A 26893-nucleotide genomic window follows, 5' to 3' on the forward strand; every position below is an offset into this window, starting at 1 on the left:
GACACGCATAACAGTACAACTAGAAGCACAAGAGGCGCGTATATCATCAAAACTCGAAGCGCGCATGAACAAAAAAATAATGCAGTTTGAAGAAAAATTCGAGGCAGAGGTGGATGCGTTGAGAGGTCGTATACAGGAATTGCAACTTAATCGGCCAGCTGCTTCAGCGAGTAATACGAAGGTAAAAACTACATCTTTTGACGGTTCTGTTCCTTTCAAGGTCTTCAAGCTACAGTTCGAGAAGACCGCAGCAATGAACAACTGGAATGCGGAAGATAAAGTTGCTGCACTGTTCGTGGTATTGAAGGGGCCAGCAGCGGAAATCCTACAGACGATTCCCGAAGGAGAGCGGAACAATTATGAAGCATTGATGGCTGCTGTAGAACGAAGTTATGGAAGCGAGCATAGAAAACAGATATTCCAAATTGAGTTGCAAAACTGCTACCAAAAAGCAAATGAGACATTGCAGGAGTTTGCTTCAGATATTGAAAGATTGGCTCATCTTGCAAATGCGGACGTACCCGTAGAATACACTGAAAGGGTAAATATCCAGAGTTTCATAAATGGCATACGGGACGTGGAAACGAAGCGAGCTACATACGCAAACCCAAAGCTGACATTTGCTGAAACGGTATCGCATGCTCTGATTCAGGAAACAGCATCGCTTCTGTGTAAGCCAGTTTTCAAAGCACGCCGTGTGGAAGTAGAAAGGCCAGAGTGGGTAGACACAATTTTGGAAGCACTGAAGGGATCTGAACAGAAGAATGCCGGAGTTATTAAATGTTTCAAGAGCGGCAACCCAGGTCACATTGCACGTCATTGCGATCCAACAATGTGGGTGGCCGTAAACGCAAAGCTGGCGGAAATGATCAAGATCGTGTCGGATGTAAAGAACGAAAACTTGCCACGGCTATTGAATGTCCTGTGATATCTGTGTCGCAGATGGGAAGGAAATGAAGCAGTCTTACCATCAGAGGGAATGTGGATGGTACAGAGCGTGCACTGACTGTAGATACGGAGGCATCTCATTCCTTGATTCGATCTGATTTGTCTACAGGAGAGTAAAGTCATTACCTGGAGCAAGGTTGCGTACGGTCACAGGCGAGTATAATCAAGTCCAAGGCGAAGTGGTATGTGAGGTATTAATTGGAAAAGTCATGGTTCTACACAAATTCGTTGTGGCGGAGATCGTTGATGAAGTCATATTGGGAGTGGACTTCTTGGTTGACCATGACATCAGGATCGATATGCGGAGAAAAATTATGCGCTATAAGAACCAGGACATACCACTTAACTTTAGTTTGGAAAAAGTACCTTCGAGAGAAACACTGGCATTGACAAAACCTAAAAGACGCAGGAAAACGCAGCAACGAATTTCCGAGAAAGAATGCGAGGGTAGTTCCAAGCCAGAGCGCACTTCTTTGGGCAAACGTGGGAACGATACTGATTATGCAAAGCAAATCCGTCCAGCGCAAGCTCTACGAAGTAGTTCATCGGCCAAACAACAGAGTGTGAAGGACCGAACCAGGGTATTGAGTAGCACGATGAAACACAGGTACCATGAGAACAATAATTCGAAAGGTTTCTTGGCGGAAGATTTGGTACTGTTATACAACCCTCACCGGCGGAAAGGTGTTCCATCCAAATTTCGGTGTAGTTGGGAAGGCCCGTACAAGATTGTGAAGAAGATCAGTGATACCATCTACCGCATACGAAGCATTGAGAAACCACGGAGTAGAAGAGTGGTACATTTGGCAATGCTAGCAGCGTTTAGATCGAGATATTTGTCTGATCGGGACGACCAGACTTAGGTGGACGGCAATGTTACGAACATTAGCAAAGTTAAGGAGTGCTGCCAGCTCTAAGCCGATGCTAAGCAGTGACGTGAATGCACATCAATAATTCAATCATCATGTATCTACATAAGCGAAACAATAACTGCGTCTACATATATGTACCATGTACGTATAAGAGCAGCGGAGAGTCAATGCACAAATACATGCATATATCTGAGATACTCCTATAAGTATGCAATGAGAAAAACTATAAAATTGTGCAATACAGCTGAGATGTTTGAGAGCTAATGGACTAGTATATTCTGGAAGCGCCTAGAAGATGCGAATGTTAAAGTCAAAGAGTATAAAAGGCGACAGATGTAGAGGCGCTGGAATTCAGTTTGATTTGAGTTGTCAAGCAGTTACGACTAAGACGATATCTAGCGAGCAATAGCAGTATTATTTTGAAAGAGTTATTTATTCAACAGTTTAGCGATACGAACCTAGCAAAAGGGCAAATAAGAGGATTTGCAGCAAATTCGTTACAATATTTTCATTAATTTGGCTTTCTGCAAGTTTCCTGTAGAATACTCTCTCATTGAAAGGACGTGTTTTCTGTCCTCCTCTTTTCTGAGAGTATATATCTTCGCAGGCGGCTCGTTTTAACGGCTAGTTTTTGCCGCAGAGTGTCTAAGTATTGCTCCATTGTGTCGTTTGGTGGATCTTGTCTGGAGTGCGTTGTATATTCGGCTTTGAAAGCTTTAGGCCATTTCAGAACTTTTCTAGAGCGATTTCCCTTTATGTTTTGCGTAAGTCGCCCGAGGTCAGCACTTAGCTTTTTTATTTGATTAAGCAGCGTATGTTTCCAAGTTTGGGTGTAGGTCCTGGGCTTACCGTATGTTTTATTTTATTTTATTTTATTTAATTTTTTTAACTATTTTATTTTATTTTTTTATTTAATTTAATTTTATTTTAATTCATTTTATTTAGTTTTATTTTATTTTGTTTTATTTTATATTATTTTGTTTCATTTTTTATTTTATTTTTTAATTTATCTTAATTTCATCTTATGTTATTTTATTTTGTTTTAGTTTATTTTATTTTATTTTTTTTTTTTGAAGTTATTTTAATTTGCTTTATTATACTTTAATTTGTTTTTTAATTAGCTTTTTATTTTGTTTTACTTTATTTTATTTTGCTTTATTTTATTTTATTTTATCTTACTTTTTATTTTATTTTATTTTATGTTGTCTTATTTTTTGCTTTATTTTATTTTATTCTACGTATTTTATTTTATTTTGCTTTTTTATTTTATTTTATTATTTTAATATTTTTTTATGTAATTTTATTTTATTTAGTTTCATTTTATTTTATTTTATTTTCCTTTATAATATTTTATTTTGTTTTTTTATTTTCTTTTAATTTAATTTTTTAATTTTTTTGATTTATATTATAGAAAAATTGCAAAATTAATGTTTCTGAATTTAAAAATATCCTTTTTATTTTACCAAAGGTATAACACAACCCTAGAATCAATTGGATATTTAAGTCGCCTCTTACGACAAGCATACCTGCCGTGAGTATAATTCAGGCCCTCTAGCCCGCTGGGAATGTTTCTGAGAGGTGCTGCAAATCATCGATACTTTTTTATAATTTTTCCTATACATATGAAACGTTAAGGCCCCAGCACATCAAAATTTTGCGTGATTTGTATGCTAACTGCACTCTAAAATAACACACGTTGAAATTTGCCATTTGATATTTTCATTTTTTGGCAACATCAAAAACTTAAAACTTTAATTTTTTTTTTGATAAACATCCAAAATATTTTCCAAAATAAAAAATTTAAAAACAACAAGTAAGGAAGGTTAAGTTCGGGTGTAACCGAACATTACATACTCAGTTGAGAGCTATGGTGACAATATAAGGGAAAATAACCATGTAGGAAAATGAACCGAGGGAAACCCTGGAATATGTTTGTATGACATGTGTATCAAATGAAAGGCATTAAAGAGTATTTTATGAGGGAGTGGGCCATAGTTCTATAGGTGGACGACTTTTAGGGATATAGCCATAAAGGTGGATCAGGGTTGACTCTAGAATTCGTTTGTACGATATGGATACCAAATGAAAGGTGTTAATGAGTATTTTAAAAGGGAGTAATCCTTAGTTCCATAGGTGGACGCCGTTTCGAGATATCGCCACAAAGGTGGACCAGGGATGATCCTAGAAGTTGTTTGTACAATATGGCCATCAAACGAACGGTGTTAATGAGTATTTTAAAAGGGAGTGGGCCTTAGTTCTATAGGTGGATGCCCTTTCGAAATATCGCCATAAAGGTGGACCAGGGGTGACTCTAGAATGTGTTTGTACTATATGGGTATCATATTAAAGGTATTAATAAGGGTTTTAAAAGGGAGTGGTGGTTGTTGTATAGGTGGTCACCTTTTCGAAATATCGCCATAAAGGTGGAACAGGGGTGACTCTAGAATGCGTTTATACGATATGGGTATCAAATGAAAGGTGTTAATGGGTATTTTAAAAGGGAGTAATCCTTAGTTCCATAGGTGGACGCCGTTTCGAGATATCGCCATAAAGGTGGACCAGGGGTGACTCTAGAATGCGTTTGTACGATATGGGTATCAAATGAAAGGTGTTAATGAGTATTTTAAAAGGGAGTAATCCTTAGTTCCATAGGTGGACGCCGTTTCGAGATATCGCCATAGAGGTGGACCAGGGGTGACCCTGAAATTTGTTTGTACAATATGGGCATCAAACGAAATGTGTTAATGAGTATTTTAAAAGGGAGTGGGCCTTAGTTCTATAGGTGGACGCCGTTTCGAAATATGGCCATAAAGGTGGACCAGGGGTGACTCTAGAATGTGTTTGTACTATATGGGTATCATATTAAAGGTATTAATAAGGGTTTTAAAAGGGAGTGGTGGTTGTTGTATAGGTGGTCGCCTTTTCGAAATATCGCCATAAAGGTGGACCAGGGGTGACTCTAGAATGCGTTTATACTATATGGGTATCAAATGAAAGGTGTTAATGAGTATTTTAAAAGGGAGTAATCCTTAGTTCCATAGGTGGACGCCGTTTCGAGATATCGCCATAAAGGTGGACCAGGGGTGACTCTAGAATGCGTTTGTACGATATGGGTATCAAATGAAAGGTGTTAATGAGTATTTTAAAAGGGAGTAATCCTTAGTTCCATAGGTGGACGCCGTTTCGAGATATCGCCATAAAGGTGGACCAGGGGTGACCCTGAAATTTGTTTGTACAATATGGGCATCAAACGAAATGTGTTAATGAGTATTTTAAAAGGGAGTGGGCCTTAGTTCTATAGGTGGACGCCGTTTCGAAATATGGCCATAAAGGTGGACCAGGGGTGACTCTAGAATGTGTTTGTACTATATGGGTATCATATTAAAGGTATTAATAAGGGTTTTAAAAGGGAGTGGTGGTTGTTGTATAGGTGGTCGCCGTTTCGAGATATCGCCATGAAGGTGGGCCAGGGGTGACTCTAGAATTCGTTTGTACGATATGGGTATCAAATGAAAGGTGTTAATGAGTATTTTAAAATGGAGTAATCCTTAGTTCCATAGGTGGACGCCGTTTCGAGATATCGCCATAAAGGTGGAGCAGGGGTGACCCTAGAGTTTGTTTGTACAATATGGGTATCAAAAGAAAGGTGCTAATGAGTATTTTAAAAGAGAGTAGGCCTTAGTTCTACAGGTGGACGCCTTTTCGAAATAAAGGTGGACCAGGGGTGACTTTAGAATATGTTTGTACGATATGGGTATCAAATGAAAGGCGTTAATGAGTATTTTAAAAGCGCGTGGGGCTTAGTTTTATAGGTGGACGCCTTTTCGAGATATCGCCATATAGGTGGACCAGAGAGCATCATCTGTTGGATACCGCTAATTTATTTATATATGTAATACATGCCAATATTTTAAGGGTTTTTTATTTCGCCCTGCAGAACTTTTTCATTTTCTTGTACTTAATATGGTAGGTGTCACAACCATTTTATAAAGTTTATATTTCGCGTCAATAAAACAATCCAATTACCTTACCATGTTTCATCCCTTTTTTCGTATTTGGTATAGAATTATGGCATTTTTTTCATTTTTCGTAATTTTCGATATCGAAAAAGTGGGCGTCGGATTTCGTTCATTTTTCATACCAAGATAAAGTGAGTTCAAGTAAGCACGTGAACTAAGTTAATTAAAGATATGTCGATTTTTGCTCAAGTTATCGTGTTAACGGCCATGCGGAAGGACAGACGGACGACTGTGTATAAAAACTGAGCGTGGCATCAACCGATTTCGCCCATTTTCACAGAAAACAGTTAACGTCATAAAATCTATGCCCCTACCAAATTTCAAAAGGATTGGTTAATTTTTGTTCGACTTATGGTGTTAAAAGTATCCTAGACAAATTAAAAGAAAAAGGGCGGAGCCACGCCCATTTTGAAATTTTCTTTTATTTTTGTATATTGTTGCATCATGTCATTACTGGAGTTGAATGTTGACATAATTTACTTATATACTGTAAAGATATTATATTTTTTGTTAACATTTTACTTTAAAAAAAATTTTTTTTAAAAGTGGGCGTGGTCCTTCTCCGATTTTCCTAATTTTTACTGAGCGTATATATAGTAATAGGAGTAACGTTCCTGCGAAATTTCATCATGATATCTTCAACGACTGCCAAATTACAGCTTGAAAAATTTTAAATTACCTTCTTTTAAAAGTGGGCGGTGCCACGCCCATTGTCCAAAATTTTACTAATTTTCTATTCTGCGTCATAAGTTCAACTAATCTACCAAGTTTCGGCGCTTTATCTGTCTTTTGTAATGAACTATCGCACTTTTTCCGTTTTTCGAAATTTTCGATATCGAAAAAGTGGGCGTGGTTATAGTCCGATATCGTTCATTTTAAATAGCGATCTGAGATGAGTGCTCAGGAACCTACATACCAAATTTCATCAAGATACCTCAAAATTTACTCAAGTTATCGTGTTAACGGACGGACGGACGGACGGACATGGCTAAATCAAATCGATCCTGATTATTTTGATATATGGAAGTCTATATCCATCTCGATTCCTTTATATATGTACAACCAACCGTTATCCAATCAAACTTAATATACTCTGTGAGCTGTGCTCAACTGAGTATAAAAATAGAAAATAAATTTAAAAACTTGAAGACATTCCAAACAAGTAAGGAAGGCTAAGTTCAGGTGTAACCGAACATTACATACTCAATTGAGAGCTGTGGAGACAAAGTAAGGGAAAATCACCATGTTGTAAAAAGAACCTAGGGAAACCCTGGAATGTGTTTGTATGACATGTGTATCAAATGGAAGGTATTAAAGAGTATTTAAAGAGGAAGTGGGCCATAGTTCTATAGACGGACGCCATTTAGGGATATCGCCATAAAGGTGGACCATGCCTGACTCTAGAATTTGTTTTTCCGATATGGCTATCAAATGAAAGGTGTTAATGAGTATTTTAAAAAGGCGTGGGCCTTAGTTCCATATGTGGACGCCTTTTCAATATATCGCCATAAAGGTGGACCAGGGGTGACTCTAGAATTTGTTTGTACTATATTGTTATCAAATGAAAGGTGTTAATTAGTATTTTAAAATGGAGTGGGCCTTAGTTCTATAGGTGGGCGCCTTTTCGGAATATCGTTATAAAAGCGGACCAGGGTTGACTCTAGAATGCGTTTGTACAATATGGGTATCGAAAGAAAGGTGTTAATGAGTATTTTAAAAGGGAGTGGGATTTAGTTGTATAGGTGAACGCCTTTTCGGGATATCGCCACAAACGTAGACCAGGGGTGACTCTAGAATTTGTTTGTACGATATGGGTATCAAATGAAAGGCTTTAATGAGTATTTTAAAAGGGCGTGGGCCTTAGTTCCATAGGTGGACGCCTTTTCAATATATCGCCATAAAGGTGGACCAGGGGTGACCCTAGAATATGTTTGTACAATATGGGCATCATACGAAAGGTGTTAATGAGTATTTTAAAAGGGAGTGGGCCTTAGTTCTATAGGTGGACGTGGTTTCGAAATATCGCCACAAACGTGGACCAGGGGTGACTCTAGAATGTGTTTGTACGATATGGGTATAAAGTTAAAGGTATTAATGAGGGTTTTAAAAGGGAGTGGTGGTTGTTGTATAGGTGGTCGAATTTTCGAGATATCGCCATAAAGGTGGACCAGGGGTGACCCTAGAATTTGTTTGTACAATATGGGTATCGAAAGAAAGGTGTTAATGAGTATTTTAAAAGGGAGTAATCCTTAGTTCCATATGTGGACGCCGTTTCGAGATATCGCCATAAAGGTGGGCCAGGGGTGACTCTAGAATTCGTTTGTACGATATGGGTATCAAATGAAAGGTGTTAATGAGTATTTTAAAAGGGCGTATGCCTTAGTTCTATAGGTGGACGCCTTTTCGAGATATCGCCATAAAGGTGGACCAGGGGTGACTCTAGAATGTTTTTGTACGATATGGGTATCAAATAAAAGGTTTTAATGAGTATTTTAAAAGGGCGTGGGCCTTAGATCCATAGGTGGATGCCTTTTCAAATTATCGCCATAAAGGTGGACCAGGGGTGACTCTAGAATTTGTTTGTACTATATGGGTATCAAATGAAAGGTGTTAATGAGTATTTTAAAAGGGCGTATGCCTTAGTTCTATAGGTTGACGCCTTTTCGAGATATCGCCATAAAGGTGGACCAGGGGTGACTCTAGAATGTTTTTGTACGATATGGGTATCAAACCAAAGGTGTTAATAAGTGTTTTAAAAGGGAGTGGGCTTTAGTTGTATGGGTGGACGCGTTTTCGAGATATCGCCACAAACGTGGACCAGGGGTGACTCTAGAATGTGTTTGTATGATATGGGTATAAAATTAAAGGTATTAATGAGGGTTTTAAAAGGGAGTGGCCCTTAGTTGTATATGTGATGGTTTTTTCGAGATATCGACCAAAATGTGGACCAGGGTGATCCAGAACATCATCTGTCGGGTACCGCTAATTTATTTATATATTTAATACCACGAACAGTATTCCTTCCAAGATTCCTAGGGCTTTTGATTTCGCCCTGCAAAACTTTTTCATTTTCTTCTACTTAATATGGTAGGTGTCACACCCATTTTACCAAGTTTTTTTCTAAAGTTATATTTTGCGTCAATAGACCAATACAATTACCATGTTTCATCCCTTTTTTCGTATTTGGTATATAATTATGGCATTTTTTTCATTTTTCGTAATTTTCGATATCGAAAAAGTGAGCGTGGTCATAGTCGGATTTCGGCCATTTTTTACACCAACACAAAGTGAGTTGAGATAAGTACGTGAACTGAGTTTAGTAAAGATATATCGATTTTTGGCCAAGTTATCGTGTTAACGGCCGAGCGTAAGGACAGACGGTCGACTTTGTATAAAAACTGGGCGTGGCTTCAACCGCTTTCGCCCTTTTTCACAGAATTCATAGAATCTAAGCCTCTACCAAATTTCACAAGGATTGGTAAATTTTTGTTCGACTTATAGCATTAAAAGTATCCTAGACAAATTAAATGAAAAAGGGCGGAGCCACGCCCATTTTGAAATTTTCTTTTATTTTTGTATTGTGTTGCACTATATCATTACTGGAGTTGAATGTTGACATAATTTACTTATATACTGTAAAGATATTAACTTTTCTTTTAAAATTTGAATTTAAAAATTTTTTTTTTAAAAAGTGGGCGTGGTCGTTCTCCTATTTTACTAATTTTTATTAAGCAGACATAGAGTAATAAGAGTAACGTTACTGCCAAATTTCATCATGATATCTTCAACGACTGCCAAATAACAGCTTGCAAAACTTCTAAATTACCTTCTTTTAAAAGTGGGCGGTGCCACGCCCATTGTCCAAAATTTTACTAGTTTTCTATTCTGCGTCATAAGTTCAACTCACCTACCAAGCTTAATCGCTTAATCCGTATTTGGTAATGAATTATCGCACTTTTTCGATTTTTCGAAATTTTCGATATCGAAAAAGTGGGCGTGGTTAATGTCCGATATCGTTCATTTTAAACAGCGATCTGAGATGAACAGCGACCCAGGAACCTACATACCAAATTTCATCAAGATTCCCCAAATTTACTCAAGTTATCGTGTTAAAGGCAGACGGACGGACGGACGGAGATGGCTCAATCGAATTTTTTTTCGATACTGATGATTTTGATATATGGAGGTCTATATCTATCTCGATTCCTTTATACCTGTACAACCAACCGTTATCCAATCAAAGTTAATATACTCTGTGAGCTCTGCTCAACTGAGTATAAAAATAGAATGCATTACCTTTGCGTAATAAGAAAATAGACGTGTGTGTTCAAAGTCAGCTACTGACAACTACGCATCGACAAAATGATGCAAAAGTCGAATGTGTTTGAGTTATATGAAAGGCTTTGATATGCAGACTTGAGTAGAGCTCTCGAGTGTGATCAAGAACTCTTCGATTCGGAAACTACTGACGGACCCCACAATTTCAAACACTCTAATATTAGCTTTTCTTTTATACCAGATAATAAAAAAAATATAACATATACGTATCGGTACCCATTTTTTGGGTATTATGGAGATATTTCTCATAAAACAATGTCGCCATTTCTTTTTTTAGATACAAATGTATACTTCTATAGGTTCTAAGTTACAAACAAAATTTGGTTTTGGTTTTGTTATATGTAATATAAAAAAATTTCTGATTTAGTCTGAAACTTTTATTGGTGAGCGGGTTTAAGCGAAAAAAGAAGTTTGTATGTAAATAAGCGTGCGCTCAAAAGATTGACAGTTGACACATCAGGAAATGGCATACGGAAATTTGCAAAATGTTAATAGAAAATTTAAGTACGTGCAAAGTAGGTGACAACAAATAAAAAATACACCCAGCACAATTATTGCATACCTCGTAATAGAACGGAATGTGGCATAAAACAGTATTAGGTTTAACATTAGAGGTATTTATATAATATCAAATAGTTTAAAAGAAATGATTACAAAAGTAGCGACGCACAAAAAGGAGGAAACACCAAATAAAGGTTTCAAAGAAAAAAGGATGTTATTGCAAGCAATTAAACGAAGGATAAGCAAAGTATTTGTATGCGAATCCACAGCACACAGCAAAAAGAAAAGCATTCCCACATCTGATAAGCGCTTCAAATAGCAAAGACATTATGACATGAGTATGACGAACATGTGCCACAAGTATTGTTTCCCTCAGCAACCGACATTTGTAGCATATTTGACATTCTTCTGCCAGCACTTTGTAGATTGCAGAGATTGTGTCATTACGTTGTTACCAAATGTACTATAAGAAATGTGAAAAATAGTAAAAGAAAGCCAAAAAACACTCACATAACGATCAAGGAAGGAATGTGTGACAAGCACATAAAAGCTTGATTCAGTGAAAAATTGAAGGAGGCACTTTTTGTTGAACGAAAAGCAGCAAGCGGCAGGCACAAGAAGACTAGCTAAATAACTATGCTCTCGAATGTTAGAAGAAGGTTGATACAGCGGCATCCTTAAATCCGTCGCGTAATAATGACAAAAGATGACAGCAACGCACATAACCACAATGAGGTTAGAGCATTTAGGAGAACGTGAATTGCTCTGGAGCACAATGGTGAATCGCTGCTAAGCTGCCAGCCAAAACACCTTTAGTGCAGCAATTCGCGCGCTGATGTTGCACGTGATACGCATAAGCAAGTAGTAAGTCTTGTTATTGTACTCCCAAGGTAGAAGACATAACAAGGAAAGAGTTGTTCTTTGTGATTGTGTGTGTGTGTGTACGACATATGAAAGTATGTTAGATGACGATGACGGGTGTCGCGTACGATTTTATAAGCATTAAGTGTTTATGTATGTATGCATGAAAGTTGTTAAGTCATAGAATATTTAGCAGCGATTTTTTGTCATTCAAGTCAAGTGATGTCATCAAAGGCAAATAGACAAAGCAGCATTAATAAAATCCATGTATTAAGTATGTACATATGTTTGTATAACAGTTCACTTCACTATTGCTCACCCCTTTCTTTTTCAGCGTATATTGTAGGTCAGGTGTTTTTTTATTTCACTATTACGTGCATCTTATCTTTAACTAAATCCTTATTATTGTAATGCTTGTCATTCCAAGTTTTAAGTGTCACAGCCATAATTATGAAAATGGAAACTATTTTACTACCAGCAATAATTTCAGAGTTACCATGAACTCTATCAAAAGCTCTGAAAATATCACTTATTCCGAACAAGCTCACGACTATAGCTTAAAGAGTTGGTACTGATTTTAACTCGCTTCGGAGACTTTCAGCAATCACAAATTTTACTGATACGTGGCAAACAGGTTTACGTCAGTTAAGTGTTGGAAATATTTTTTTCTATTAATGGCGAGTTGAGCCAGCTGCCAAATGAATGAGTTTTTGTTAAGCTATTTTTCACAATCCACTATTTTGTCAAGAAGAATAACTTATGAGTACAGTAACACTTTAAAATATCAAAAAATTGCCAGAATGACGTATATATATGTTAGAATAATGTAGCGAACGATTGATTAACAGTTTTATTTGCTCAAAGCGCTCATTGCCTTGTCTTTGTAGAGATGTCAGTTACTACCCTCCAGGGAAGTCTGTTACTAGTGATACCAATTTCTAGAATATAACTAGGTACCTTAAGTACCAAAGGTTAACAAGTTGGATAGTGGTCAGATTTTGACAAGTTTAGAACTTAAAAAATATAATGCAGCGGGAAACAGTTTCCACTGCCTAGGAAATTCCCATATTAAAATCGCCAGTTGAAAACATGTTAAGCAGAAAACTAGTAATGGCGCCGAATGCAGGTAGTTCACCAGTTGAGAACTAGGCATTTTCCTTTCAGAGGTCCTTCGAAATGATAATTATCCCGCTTTGCAGATCTTTCAAACGCGTTCTTAGCTGATTCAGTATTAAGTTCTGAAAGAGTCCCTGTATTCGAATAACGAATATAAATTCATGAAGTTCAGAACTGTTGGTACAAGACATACTACCAACTGTTCCACTCTGCAACCGATTAGTACCTGTTCGGAAATAGTCATCAAACCTGTAGTGTAAAATTATCACTTTACGTGACTGTTTCCTATTTTTTCTACAATGTTCCAACATATAGCAAGTAGCAGGAAACAGGTAGCACTTAATTTACCACCCCCACTACTATGTAGGGAAGGCAGTGACTACAGGTTACAATATTTGTTTCAAAACTTGGTCTAAGGTAGAAACAAGAACCAATTCAATAATAACCAAATTTGCTCTAGCTTAAAAACCCGCAGCTTGAGTTTTTGTGTTTTAAATTTAGGGCCAGACAATGTACAACGCGATGCCACTTTGCGCCGCAGTCACTCACATTCACAGTCACCACTATATAATAACGAAAATTTCATAAAGGTATTCAGATTAACTGTCACTCACTGAAGTGAATGAATGATCTTTTATGATAGAAATGCTGGTTCAAACGAGAAAAATTACTCGCTGTCTTATACAATTCAACCCTTAATGTTTTTTCGATAAAATTTTATTGAATCACCATGGAGTATATCGGAATTAGATCCAAACTTTAGAATTTTCAATAGCTCTAAACAATCAAAATAGTGGCAACAAACGGACTAGACCTAAGCTGCCGACTTTTATCCAGTTCGAAATTAGTGAATAAAAGCTAATGTAGCGGGATACAATTGCCACCTCCTAGGACACCATGACTTTAACATAGATAATTTGCCTACTAGCCTAAGCCGAAAGTTTTTCTTAAATTTCTAAAGGTGATTTCATTTCGAGAAATATCTTTTCAAGTAAATTATTTTTTAGTAGAATAGGATTATGTAAAAAAAAACTTTATAACCCTTACGAAGTAACAGCCCAAGCATTTTATCCAGATCAAATTTCTGAAGCGTTTCGACAACGTACAGTACGTGTGGCAAAGTTAAACCAATGCCAAGCAGAAAAAAAATTTGAACATACTTTTTTGCGCATTTAATTCACTGAAAGAAATGGTGCTAGTAAAATCAACAAATCGATTCTGTTGTTCCTGACTTAACGAAGATTCGGTGAAATTGATCGAACTATGGTTAATTCGACCGAGTTCTTTGTCAAGCGAACAAATTAGTTTAGTCATTTCAACAGAAGGGGAACTGTAGCTCTTAAGTTAACATAATTTTGTAAGATTGACATATTCTTAATCAACCTAACTGATTTTTCTGTTAACGCAACTGATCTTACAGTTCATTTCAACGGCTATCAACTGTCAATACATGAGCGAATTTCAAAAAGAATTTTACGCTCACTGCGCTCTCCACCTTGTACTTATGACGACGGTGCCACTTGTTAAAAAAAAAAAAAAAAAAAAATAAGGAAAACATCAAATCGAAAAAACGCACAAAATGGGAAAACAACAAAAAACTAGTTTTTAGTAATCAATACAAAATGAAAAAACCCTTTTTTGAATTCACTGTGCAAAAATTATGAGATACCGGGACATCTATCTATCGGGTAAAATTTTGCAACTTCTCGTCCAAGCGAAATGCAAAATTGCGCCCTCTTGTTGCACGGACAGGATGTTTGCTTGAACGAGCAGGATTTTCCAAAAGTTAGTAATATTTTGTTCAAGTTTTTATGAATTTTCACTCACGCGAACGAATCTAATAAGATAATAAAAAACATCCTTTTTTAATGTTGATGTTTCCGACAAAATAAAAGTTTGCATTCTTTTGGAATCGTTTCAACTTAAAGTGTTACGAAAACTAAACTTGCGGAATTGTATGTAAAGTTACTCCAGTTGTGAATTAACTACCTGCCATTTGATTCTTTGCTTTTCTATAACATACAAGTTCTCTTGTTAAAATGTTTATCAAACATTTATACTAAAAGTTTTATTCGAAACAATCAAATGTGGCAACTATATGCGAGAAAAGACATTTAGAATAAGCTAAGCTGCAACTGAGAGAATTGAGAATCTGTTTTGTGACTACTATTTTCATTTCTATATTCATAAGGAGCACGACGCAAATTGGAAGAGAAGTTCGGCCTAAAATCCCTTCGGAGGTTATCGCGCCTTACATTTATTTACATATTTATATGGCAACATAGGTACTTTCATACAAAGCTGTCGCAACAACTTTTTTGTTCATTTGACTAATAAAACGGTCAACTACGAATCAACGATTTGTGCGCAGTTGATTCAACAACTTGTTGCGATGGATAAAAATTGACAGAAATTTCGGTTGAACTGACCCGTATTTCGGTTGGTTTTACCAGTCTTTTTCTTTCAGTGTTCTAAAAAGTTTACCCGCATGCAAGTGGTATTTACGTAAAAGATTTCTGACACAAAATTCCCAGGGATATTAATTTGTTGGAACGGGTGCAAATGGGCTTAGAAGCTGAATTATTTTTTATATCAACTAAAACGAGGGCAGATTAAACATATGCTTCAACAAAAATTGGTTACTTATAAGTACAATTATTTGAATCTGCAAACATTCTTCATGGATTTTAAATAAACTATCTCTTTTAACACTGATTTCACTTCTATGCCACGCAACGGCGATAGCGTCAGCGACCTATGACATTTGACATGCAGTGGCAAAGTAATAAATGTATAAGCCCCACAACAAACTTACATCTGTATGTTGTTATAAAGCGAGCCAAGTAGCAACCATGCAAGGATGTAAACAGTCACTACAAAAAATATTTGTTACAAGTAAGGAAGGTTAAGTTCGGGTGTAACCGAACATTACATACTCAGTTGAGAGCTATGGTGACAACATAAGGGAAAATAACCATGTAGGAAAATAAACCGAGGGAAACCCTGGAATGTGTATCAAATGAAAGTCATTAAAGAGTATTTTATGAGGGAGTGGGCCATAGTTCTATAGGTGGACGCCATTTAGGGATATAGCCATAAAGGTGGATCAGGGTTGACTCTAGAATGCGTTTGTACGATATGGGTATCAAATGAAAGGTGTTAATGAGTATTTTAAAAGGGAGTAATCCTTAGTTCCATAGGTGGACGCCGTTTCGAGATATCGCCACAAAGGTGGACCAGGGGTGACCCTAGAATTTGTTTGTACAATATGGGTATCAAAAGAAAGGTGTTAATAAGTATTTTAAAAGGGAGTAATCCTTAGTTCCATAGGTGGGTGCCGTTTCGAGATATCGCCATAAAGGTGGACCAGGGGTGACCCTAGAATTTGTTTGTACAATATGGGCATCAAACGAAAGGTGTTAATGAGTATTTTAAAAGGGAGTGGGCCTTAGCTCTATAGGTGGACGCCGTTTCGAAATATCGCCATAAAGGTGGACCAGGGGTGACTCTAGAATATGTTTGTACGATATGGGTATCAAATTAAAGGTATTAATGAGGGTTTTAAAAGGGAGTGGTGGTTGTTGTATAGGTGGTCGCCTTTTCGAGATATCGCCATAAAGGTGGACCAGGGGTGATTCTAGAACGCGTTTGCACGATGTGGGTATCAAATGAAAGGTGTTAATGAGTATTTTAAAAGGGAGTAATCCTTAGTTCCATAGGTGGACGCGGTTTCGAGATATCGCCATAAAGGTGGACCAGGGGTGACCCTAGAATTTGTTTGTACAATATGGGTATCAAAAGAAAGGTGTTTATGAGTATTTTAAAAGGGAGTAATCCTTAGTTCCATATGTGGACGCCGTTTCGAGATATCGCCATAAAGGTGGAGCAGGGGTGACCCTAGAATTTTTTTGTACAATATGTATCAAAAGAAATGTGTTAATGAGTATTTTAAAAGGGAGTGGGCCTTCGTTCTATAGGTGTTCGCCTTTTCGAGATATCGCCAAAAAGGTGGACCAGGGGTGACTCTAGAATGAGTTTGTATGATATGGGTATCAAATTGAAGGTATTAATGAGAGTTTTAAAAGGGAGTGGTGTGAAGGCTTTTTCCAGATATCGACCAAAATGTTGACCAGGGTGACCCAGAACATCATCTGTTGGATACCGCTAATTTATTTATATATGTAATACATGCCAAGATTTTAAGGGTTTTTTATTTCGCCCTGCAGAACTTTTCATTTTCTTCTACTTAATATGGTAGGTGTCACAACCATTTTATAAAGTTTTTTCTAAAGTTATATTTCGCGTCAATAAAACAATCCAATTTCCTCACCATGTTTCATACCTTTTTTCGTATTTGGTATAGAATTATGGCATTTTTTCATTTGTCGTAATTTTCGATATCGAAAAATTGGGCGTGGTCATAGTCGGATTTCGTTCATTTTTCATACCAAGATAAAGTGAGTTCAAGTAAGCACGTGAACTAAGTTCATTAAAGATATGTCGATTTTTGCTCAAGTTATCGTGTTAACGGCCATGCGGAAGGACAGACGGACGACTGTGTATAAAAACTGAGCGTGGCATCAACCGATTTTCACAGAAAACAGTTAACGTCATAAAATCTATACCCCTACCAAATTTCAAAAGGATTGGTTAATTTTTGTTCGACTTATGGTGTTAAAAGTATCCTAGACAAATTAAATGAAAAAGGGCGGAGCCACGCCCATTTTGACATTTTCTTTTATTTTTGTATTTTGTTGCACCATATCATTACTGGAGTTGAATGTTGACATAATTTACTTATATACTTATATACTGTAAAGATATTAAATTTTTTGTTAAAATTTTACTTTAAAAAATTTTTTTTTTTAGTGGGCGTGGTGCTTCTCCGATTTTGCTAATTTTTATTGAGCGTACATATAGTAATAGGAGTAACGTTCCTGCCAAATTTCATCATGATATCTTCAACGACTGCCAAATTACAGCTTGCAAAACTTTTAAATTACCTTCTTTTAAAAGTGGGCGGTGCCACGCCCATTGTCCAAAATTTTACTAATTTTCTATTCTGCGTCATAAGCTCAACTCATCTACCAATTTTTGTCGATTTAGCTGTCTTTTGTAATGAATTATCGCACTTTTTCGGTTTTTAGAAATTTTCGATATCGAAAAAGTGGGCGTGGTTATAGTCCGATATCGTTCATTTTAAATAGCGATCTGAGATGAGTACTCAGGAACCCACATACCAAATTTCATCAAGATACCTCAAAATTTACTAAAGTTATCGTGTTAACGGACGGACGGACGGACATGGCTCAATCAAATTTTTTTTCGATCCTGATTATTTTGATATATGGAAGTCTATATCTATCTCGATTCCTTTATATATTTACAACCAACCGTTATCCAATCAAACTTAATATACTCTGTGACCTCTGCTCAACTAAGTATAAAAAATGTAGGCTCTGTAAAACAAAAACAAAAAAAAAACGAGCAAGAACTCAACAAAAAGTTCAACTCTGTCCCATTCGTGTGCTTCTACGAAGTCACATGCAACAACAATATTATATGGATTTAGGCTTTGATAACCATAAATAACAACAGCTGTTGCAGCAACAACAACATATGGTGCGAGATTTATTGCAGACATGGCATTATGTTTTTCGCCTTTATCCACTTCACAAAAAATTTTTTTATCATTGTTTCATTTTTATTTGCATATTTCTCTTGGGGCTTTTTAGTTATTTGTATTTTTATTTTTTTGAAGTGTATACTTCTGCCAGTTATCTTCGCGCAAAATATTAGATGATGAATTTTGACGTTCTTTTGAAACAGAGAAAAAATTAGTTTTTAAATATTTAGTAACGGGAAGCGAACCAGGGGCAAATCTTTTCAAGAAAAATATAATGTATGCTGCTCTTTTGCCAAGTCAATATTTGAAGAACTTTTTATTCCAAAAAGTAGGCCAGGGAACGACGTATTCTAAAAAATTGTTTTATGTTGTAATTTGCTTGCAATTTGGCGCAAAAGTGCCTCCATGACTGGCTTTTCATTTGACAGATGTTTCTTACCACAAAATGTATCAAGAACCGACCTATTCCAGAAATCTCATTTAGTGTTCGATTTGCTAGCAATTCGGTCTTTGACCAGGTTAATATTTGAGAAATGTACCAGGCCAGGACCAGGACCTGTTCCAAAAAGCCTGATTGGCGAATTGTGGGTTTCTCTTGGACAAGCCCAATATTTACAAACTTTTCTTTTCCGGAAGGGAACCAGTGTCTAATCTTTTCGAAAAAATTATATTTATGGAGAGATTTATTTGAAGTTTAGTAAAGGAGTTTCTCTTCCACAGTTAGGGACAGTTTTTTTCGAAAAAATTTACCTGGATGGTGCGATTTCTCTGAAATTTATTATTTAGGCAGGCTTTCGCAAAGGATACTCTTATATATAAAAGCCAATGAAAAATCAGTTTATAATTTCACAGCTCAAGAACAGAAGAAGCAATTTTAAAAATCATGGCTGCGATAGTTTGGGTAGTTGGAGAAAATGCGAAGAGAGGATAGGAAGGAAAAATTATAGAGAAGGGACGGTGAAGAAGAAAACGGGGGGTAGGGAAAGGGAGAGAATTTAGGTGAAAGGTGAAGAGAAACAAATCGAGAAAGCAAAAGGTGCAGATATAGAGGAGAGACAGAGATGAGACATGGAGAAGAGGATCGAGGGGCGAGAAGGTATATATTTTTTTTATTTGTAGAGAATACGTTTACAGAAGGTTATTACTGAAGGATATCGGGCAGGGGAACATCTCAATTACCTATCTATATCTTACATGTAAAAATGATTGTAATTTTAAAACTGTATTTGTGTTAGTGTAATATAGTTTCATAGTGGATTATGAAGCAGGTCGGTCAGGTGAAGTAGAAATAGGTGTGGAAGTAGTAATGGGAGTCGAAGATGAAGTAGGAGTGAGTGTTGGAGTAGGATTTGGTATATTAGTGGAAGTAGTAGTGGGTGTAGGATGGGGAGTGCGAGTCAGAACATGAGTGGGAGCTGTACTTGGCAAAATATAAGTTTAATAAAGGATGGACAAGTATAACAAGAAAAATTTAAGATAAAGTTGGACTGAGTAGGATAAAGAAAGAAGAAAGGAAAAGGGATCCCTCTTCAAATGTAAGCAAAACAAATTTTCTAGCAGAACAAGATCTGCCGGATATTCTTATAACTTACTTACTTACTTAATCGGCGCTTGACAGTTTAAACGGTTATGGCGGTAGAATCTGTTTCGATTAAGCACGCTATCTGTCGAGCAATAGTAGAGTTATTTATTGTGAAGTACTTTAATAAAGGCCATTTAGCATTATTAAATATTGGAGTTATTTATTCTTAAGATTAGTGATTCGAAATTAGCAGAAGGTTGCAAATAAGAGGATTTGGAGTACATTCTTTACACTATGTTAAAACCAAAGGCTCTAATATTTTAAACTGGTTCTCCATAAAATAATTTAGTTGTGTGTTAAGGTTAACTTAAAGAATTTTTTAACGCGAGATTAATTTTTAATTTTGCGGTAATTTTATGAGTTCAATTTCACACGAAAATGTAACTAAAATAAACACATAAATAAAAAATAAAAAAATTGCTATAAAAAATATCTACGCATTGAAAAAACAACAAAGGACACTCCTTGCTTAATAATAAAAAAGGGTAACAAATCTTTTGATAGTGTTTGTTAATGACTTAGCTCAAAGTATTACCTTTTTTTGTATGCATATTAAAACAATTTAATATAAGAACCATTAGAAAGAAGTTTCACTTCTATTGTGCATAAAAAGTAAATTTAAAATAGATTGCACCTCGTTAATCAACTTTTTTCTCTCTGTTGTAAAACGTGAGTTTGCATCAAATTTTTTTTTATGAAAAGTGCTTACCTCGATAAATTTTTGGGAAAACATAATCAAAATCCTGTTTATAACATTGACAGAATAATATAAACCACTATAAATACAAATATCTTCTTGGCTTTAACCTTTGGTGCAATATTGACTCAATGTACTATGGATCTCTTTTTTTAAGATCCAAATTTAAAAAATTGTTTTTGCAACTTTGAAAGTAGCTATAACCTGTTAAGTTTAGTTATCTTTATAGGTTAGACTGTAAAACTTGAAATGTATGTTTGAAAAATTCTGTTTTCCACTATCTATGCAAATATTTTTTGACATACATACACAAAATACTTGAATGGTTGAAAGAATTTTTTTAACGGTCTAATCTTTCTACATTTTTCAAACCTCCATCGTCGTATACATCTCGCAGCATTAGCTGAGCAATCACTTCTTGTTTTTCTTTGTAAAAAATCATACATTTTAGCAAAGTTCGTATTATTTATATTTGTAATCAAAGGCAACCCTTCTCATGCTGTTGTAATTTTATCACAGTGATATACTTTTATAAGTACATATGTGCATACAAATTTTAGATATTTTCCCCTATCGCCACCTTAGCTTATATATAAGTGAGCTTTGTCAAAATACACTCCGTTGATTTCACGTAAAATAGGTTGCAAGTTGTAACTCCTCGCCAATAAAATCCACAAAATAAATAATCGCTACTTATGAGTCTAAACTTACATAAATATAAATGTATTGCAAATGTAGTCATATGTTTATGCATACATATGCATGCTCAAATACTGTAATGACAATAAAGGGCCTTATTTACACAAAAAAAGTTGTATGGCATTGTTATTTTGTAAATTGCATATGGAAATGTTGTAGTTGATCTTTTGATAATTTGTGTGTTCTACAATTGAACTTTTGCTTCAGAAATAAGAAATTTTTTAGAGCAATGTAATTTTGTGTCAGCAGTTTAAGTCAAAATGTTTAAAAAATAATACTTCTCAGCGAAATAAACAAAGCTGCTTTAGGCAGGCTTTAGACTTATGAAATAAGCATTTCATAAATGCACGAACTCTATCTTCGATTAAATTGAGTGATGTTCACACAACACAATTTAGCTTACACAGTAGAAATTTGATAGCTGTTTGGCTCATCTCTACAGCAACAACCTACCTTTGTCCAGACTGTCAAAATTTGCATGTTGGTATTAGGCGAATGGAATGGAATGAAAACATAAAACTTTGAAATTTTTGTGTGTTGTAAGAAAATTTGTTCAATGTTTTGGTTTCATTTTGAGCTTGCCATCCTCTTTTGAAAATCCCTACTCCAGTGAAATGAAAAAACTAAAATCAGCTGATGAGATGAGCTAACCATGTAGTTGAGCCATGCGTAACTGACGTTTAAATCTACTCAATAAACACACTTTACAATGTTGCATTTGCAGTTTGAAACAATTTATTAAGCAATTTCTTTTTAAATTGGAAATTTATTATTACAATTTATTATATGAAAAATTACGTAATAAATTGCCCAAATAATATAATTTTCCAATTTGGTGTGTGTGCTTGTACATAGCATAAATTCAATACAAACTTGCAATTTGAAATTTGTTAGACTTAAAGGCAAATATCGAGTTATGCTAATGTATATTGAAAATTGATAGCAATTTACATATCTGAGCAAAAAAGACGCTACCGATTGCAAAAGGGTCAACAAACTGATAAGACTTTGCAAGTGCGGCTTCAGGCCACGGTCTAAATCTACCAATAATAATTTATTAAAGAAGAAAAGTAGTAAAAATAAAATTCTTGATTAACTTAAAAGATACTTATTGAATAGCTCAGGTTGAACTGGCCGGTCAATAAAGATTTCTTATAAATTTAATATATTTGTTTGACGACCAAGAGGACGGATCTATTATATAATGGTTGGGGTTCACTCCAACAAAGGAATGTTCTTATCAATAACACACGCTTAAGTCTTCCGGTGCTGTAAACCATTTTGCCTATCTGATAACTACATGAGGTAACAGTGATAACATTGTTAGCCTAGAAGTTCAACTGTTTCAATTTGCGTCGTGCTCCTTTTAATTTTTCCTACAAATTGGCGATACGGGATCTACATGTTTTATTGCGACTCTGAACGGCTTCTTTAAGGCAGATGAGTTTTCGCTAAGAAGCTTTTTATGGTAAAAATATATTCGGATTGCTTGCCAAATCACTGCCGAGGTGCGACCCCGCCTAGGAAAACTTTCTTCTAATTGAAAAAAACTTGTTTCTAAAATTTTGATGTTGTTTTGCCGGGACGTGAGTCAAGGATATTCGCTGTGATAGGCGAAGCACGCTACAACCACACCACTGCGGCCGTTTGTTATGCAAATTATAATAACTTGTATGTTTTGGGCTGAGTTTCTTTTCCAATTCGTAGTGTGTTACTTTTACTTTCTTCTTTAATTTGCTACCCGTCAATTTTTATGTCAACCTCTAAAGCAAACAACGATTTTCCGAGAAGTTTTAGTGACAGGGTTATAGAATCACATAACTTCCGTACCGCGGCGTTCTCCCCATTGCGCAGAGTTTATAAATTAGTTCATGGTAAAGACAGGATGCAATACATATGTATGTATGTATTTATGTATGGATGTGTGCATATATGTATGTACAGTAACCACTACCGCACCTAATTATAGGGGAACGTCACTCAACAACACTAACTTAGTATCATATTTCGTAGTGTCTCCTCATTTCGAATACAGCTGAACAAAAAACATAGAAAATATTTAGACGCAATGAGAGGATAGAATTATCACAAGCCCACTTCAGTAAAAGAGTGCTAAATACTTATTACACATTCGCATGCAGTTTTCTCATGTAAGCCAAACCACCAACATTCATAGAAAAAGGAAACAAAAGAAACATGAGGATCGAGCGGAAATTAAAGAACTAGCGTCATATGCAATGGAATTTGTCAGGAGATAGCCATAATTTAGGAAGCAAACACACATGTACAAATTAAATTTAAGCGATGTTAAAATCAAATACAATTGTGATGTGGTCGCTTATTTTGGCATGCCATAAGGGAAAATCACCATGTAGGCAAATGGACCTAGGGTAATCCTGGAATGTTATGACATGGGTATCAAATGAAAGGTATTAATAAGTATTTTAAAAGCGAGTGGGCCTTAGTTCTATAGGTGGACGCCTTTTCGCGATATCGCCATAAAGGCGGACCAGGGGTGACTCTGTAACGTGTTTGAAAAAGGGCTCAGCCACGCCCATTTTAGAGAATTTCTTTTATTTTTGTATTTTGTTGCACCATATCATTACTAGAGTTGAATGTTGACATTATTTACTTATATACTGTAAAGATATTGAATTTTTTTTTTTAATTTGACTTTTAAATTTTTTTTAAGTGGGCGTGTTCGTCATCCGATTTTGTAAATTTTTATTTACCACACATATGGTAATAGGAGTAACGTTCCTGCCAAATTTCATCGTGATATCTTCAACGACTGCCAAATTACAGCTTACAAAACTTTTTAATTACCTTCTTTTAAAAGTGGGCGGTTCCACGCCCGTTGTCCAAAATTTTACTAGTTTTCTATTTTGCGTCATAGCGTCAACCCACCTACCAAGTTTCATCGCTTTATCCGTCTTTGGCAATGAATTATCGCACATTTTCGGTTTTTTGAAATTTTCTATATCGAAAAAGTGGCCGTGGTTATAGTCCGATTTCGTTCATTTTAAACAGCGATCTGAGATGGGTGCCCAGGAACCTACATACCAAACTTCACCAAGATACCTCAAAATTTACTCAAGTTATCGTGTTTACGGGCGGACGGACGGACAGACGGAAATGGCTAAATGAGCTCTGCTCAGCTGAGTACAAAAATAATATTTACAGCCATATTCTGTTTTATAATACTTTTAATATGTCACCTAACTACACTGCAGGAAAATACGCGTTAGCCACATTTCTGCACATCAAATTTAATGATGATTTCCGGACTGATATTAATGGAATGCATAGTGGGACATTTCGTTGCCACACTCTTTAGGTCGGCATATTTTTAGGGAGTGAGATCGAAAATCAAAACACTTTTTGTATGAACTAAGCGGGGTTGGCTTTATTGTTTTTATAAGCTTTTATTTAGTTTCACTTGGCTGTTGTATGTAACGAAATCTTGCAAGTTAAATTTGATACACTTCCCTGTGTCCGATTGAGCTGAAATTTTGCACACATGTATAACTCCGATGACAATGCAATATTACTTTGCTAGAATTCGATAAATTATTCGATAACAGAGTTATCGGTAAAGATTTGTAATCATAAGGGAATAACAGCCTAAGTCCTCAAGAACGCAGGTAACTTCGCGCTGTTTGTGTATGCAAAAAACGTAGAATTTAGGCTGTTATTCCTCAATGTTGCATACTTTTTGTTGCATACTTTTCTGCGCACTTGATTTTGTTTTACAGATTTTCGGCGATCACGGTTGCCACTTTGGGTCCATTTGGGCCGAAAATGGTCCCTTCCAATCACACTTGATCCATTGGTCCATTTTCTTCAATTTTGGTCCTTTTTAGGCAGTTGCCACGATTTTGGTATTTTTCTTTCTTTTTCACTCAGGTAAAAATTCACAATATTACCCAAAAAATTTGCAGCACATTCGTTAACCCACATATAATTTTGAATTTACTTGAATGGATTTCTCATCACAAAAAATTGCTCAGTCAATAAAAATGTACGAGAACAGTGACATTTCACCTAGAAAATAACTTAGGCGAGGCATTAAAAATAAAGTTGTGGGCAAAAACACTGTCATTAATTGTTGGTGAAACAGCCGACTTCTGAAAAAAACTCTTGTTTAATATTTATGATAATAATGACTAGATATTTCCATCGGTTATTAAACACTTAGTGAAAGATTTTTGGCACTAGTAGAGCTAAAAGTATGTATTTCAAATGCACTTGCGCCTCTAAGAAATTTGACAAGGCTTGCAACTGATGAAGCGTGGAGTTTAATCAATTGAAAACTAAGTTAAAGAATGAAACTAATTTATTTTATATTAAATGTAATCGGCACTTACTTAAAACAAGCCTACCGAGAGGTATTGAGAGTTTGTGAAGGCACGTCGATATTTAAATATTTTCCACCCAGCACAAGAAATATTTTAACTGGAAGGCAGAAATACTTTTTGAAGGCGATAACTTTATAGATGTTCAACGAATGCGATTAAAAAATTTTATTTTTATATTCAGGTAGGTGCTAGCATTAACCCCTGTTGCCAGGTATCAAAACTCGCACCTACTGAATCTGGGCTATGATATAAAGTTTAAACGTTAAGAGAAGGAGTAAAGATTTATAGAACTACCAAATTGCTTAACTAAAAATTGCCGACTAATACCATACATTTTATTTCATTCAACCAACAACATAATGCTGGAACTAAAAGCTTTGTGAGCAAATCTAAGTTCACAACGGTAGGTTGGTGAGCGACACACCTATTCTAGAAATGTGAGAATATAATAGCATGAACTATATATTATTTTTGTTTGTTCCTTGAATTTAAAAACGTATTTATTATGTCCAGTAAAATTTTATATAGGAAACCATGGAAAATCCTAAACTTTTGTATTTTACAATGAATACGACCTCCATATATACAAATAAAATAAAACAAAAATTGTGTCCTTGTATTTTTGAGATTTGGTCCTTTTTTTCCTTGAATTTTGGTCCCAAATCAAAACATGGCGTGGCAACCGTGTTGGCGATGGAACAGAGCAGAGATCTGCAATGAGTAGTTGTAAACTGAACGCGACATAGGCAAAGTCACAATAAAATATGATTTTAAGTTAGTTAACACTCGAAAGAAGAACTTGACTGTTCAAAGTTGACTTCGAATAAACCTTGTAAATCTGATGCATTAAAAGAAAAGGATAGGATGAGAAACGTTACAAATAACTAAGTAAAGATTACAAAACTAATTTAAACAATATTTTATCCTACTAAAAGTAAAAAATAAATCATATTTAAATTAAATTTAACAAAAAGGGTTTCTAAGAACAAGCTTCTATTATTTGCTAATAAAACGAACTAAAAGGTAAAAAATTTAATTAAAGAAAAACAACTTTTTTAAAAATAAGCTTTTATTATTGGCTAAAAAGTAAAAAATAAATTGACTGCAAAGAAATATAAAACTTTATAAGTTCATTGTAACCTTTAACGATAATTAGGCTTTTTCGCCTGCAACAAAAAAATTCCATATTTTACATAATTATATATTTTTAACATTAAAACTTTACACTTAAATTATTAAATCTTACAGTTTATATCACAGTCCTAATTGTTCTAAT

The sequence above is a fragment of the Eurosta solidaginis genome, chromosome 5 (assembly GCF_040869045.1).
Source record: "Eurosta solidaginis isolate ZX-2024a chromosome 5, ASM4086904v1, whole genome shotgun sequence".
NCBI lineage: Eukaryota > Metazoa > Arthropoda > Insecta > Diptera > Tephritidae > Eurosta > Eurosta solidaginis.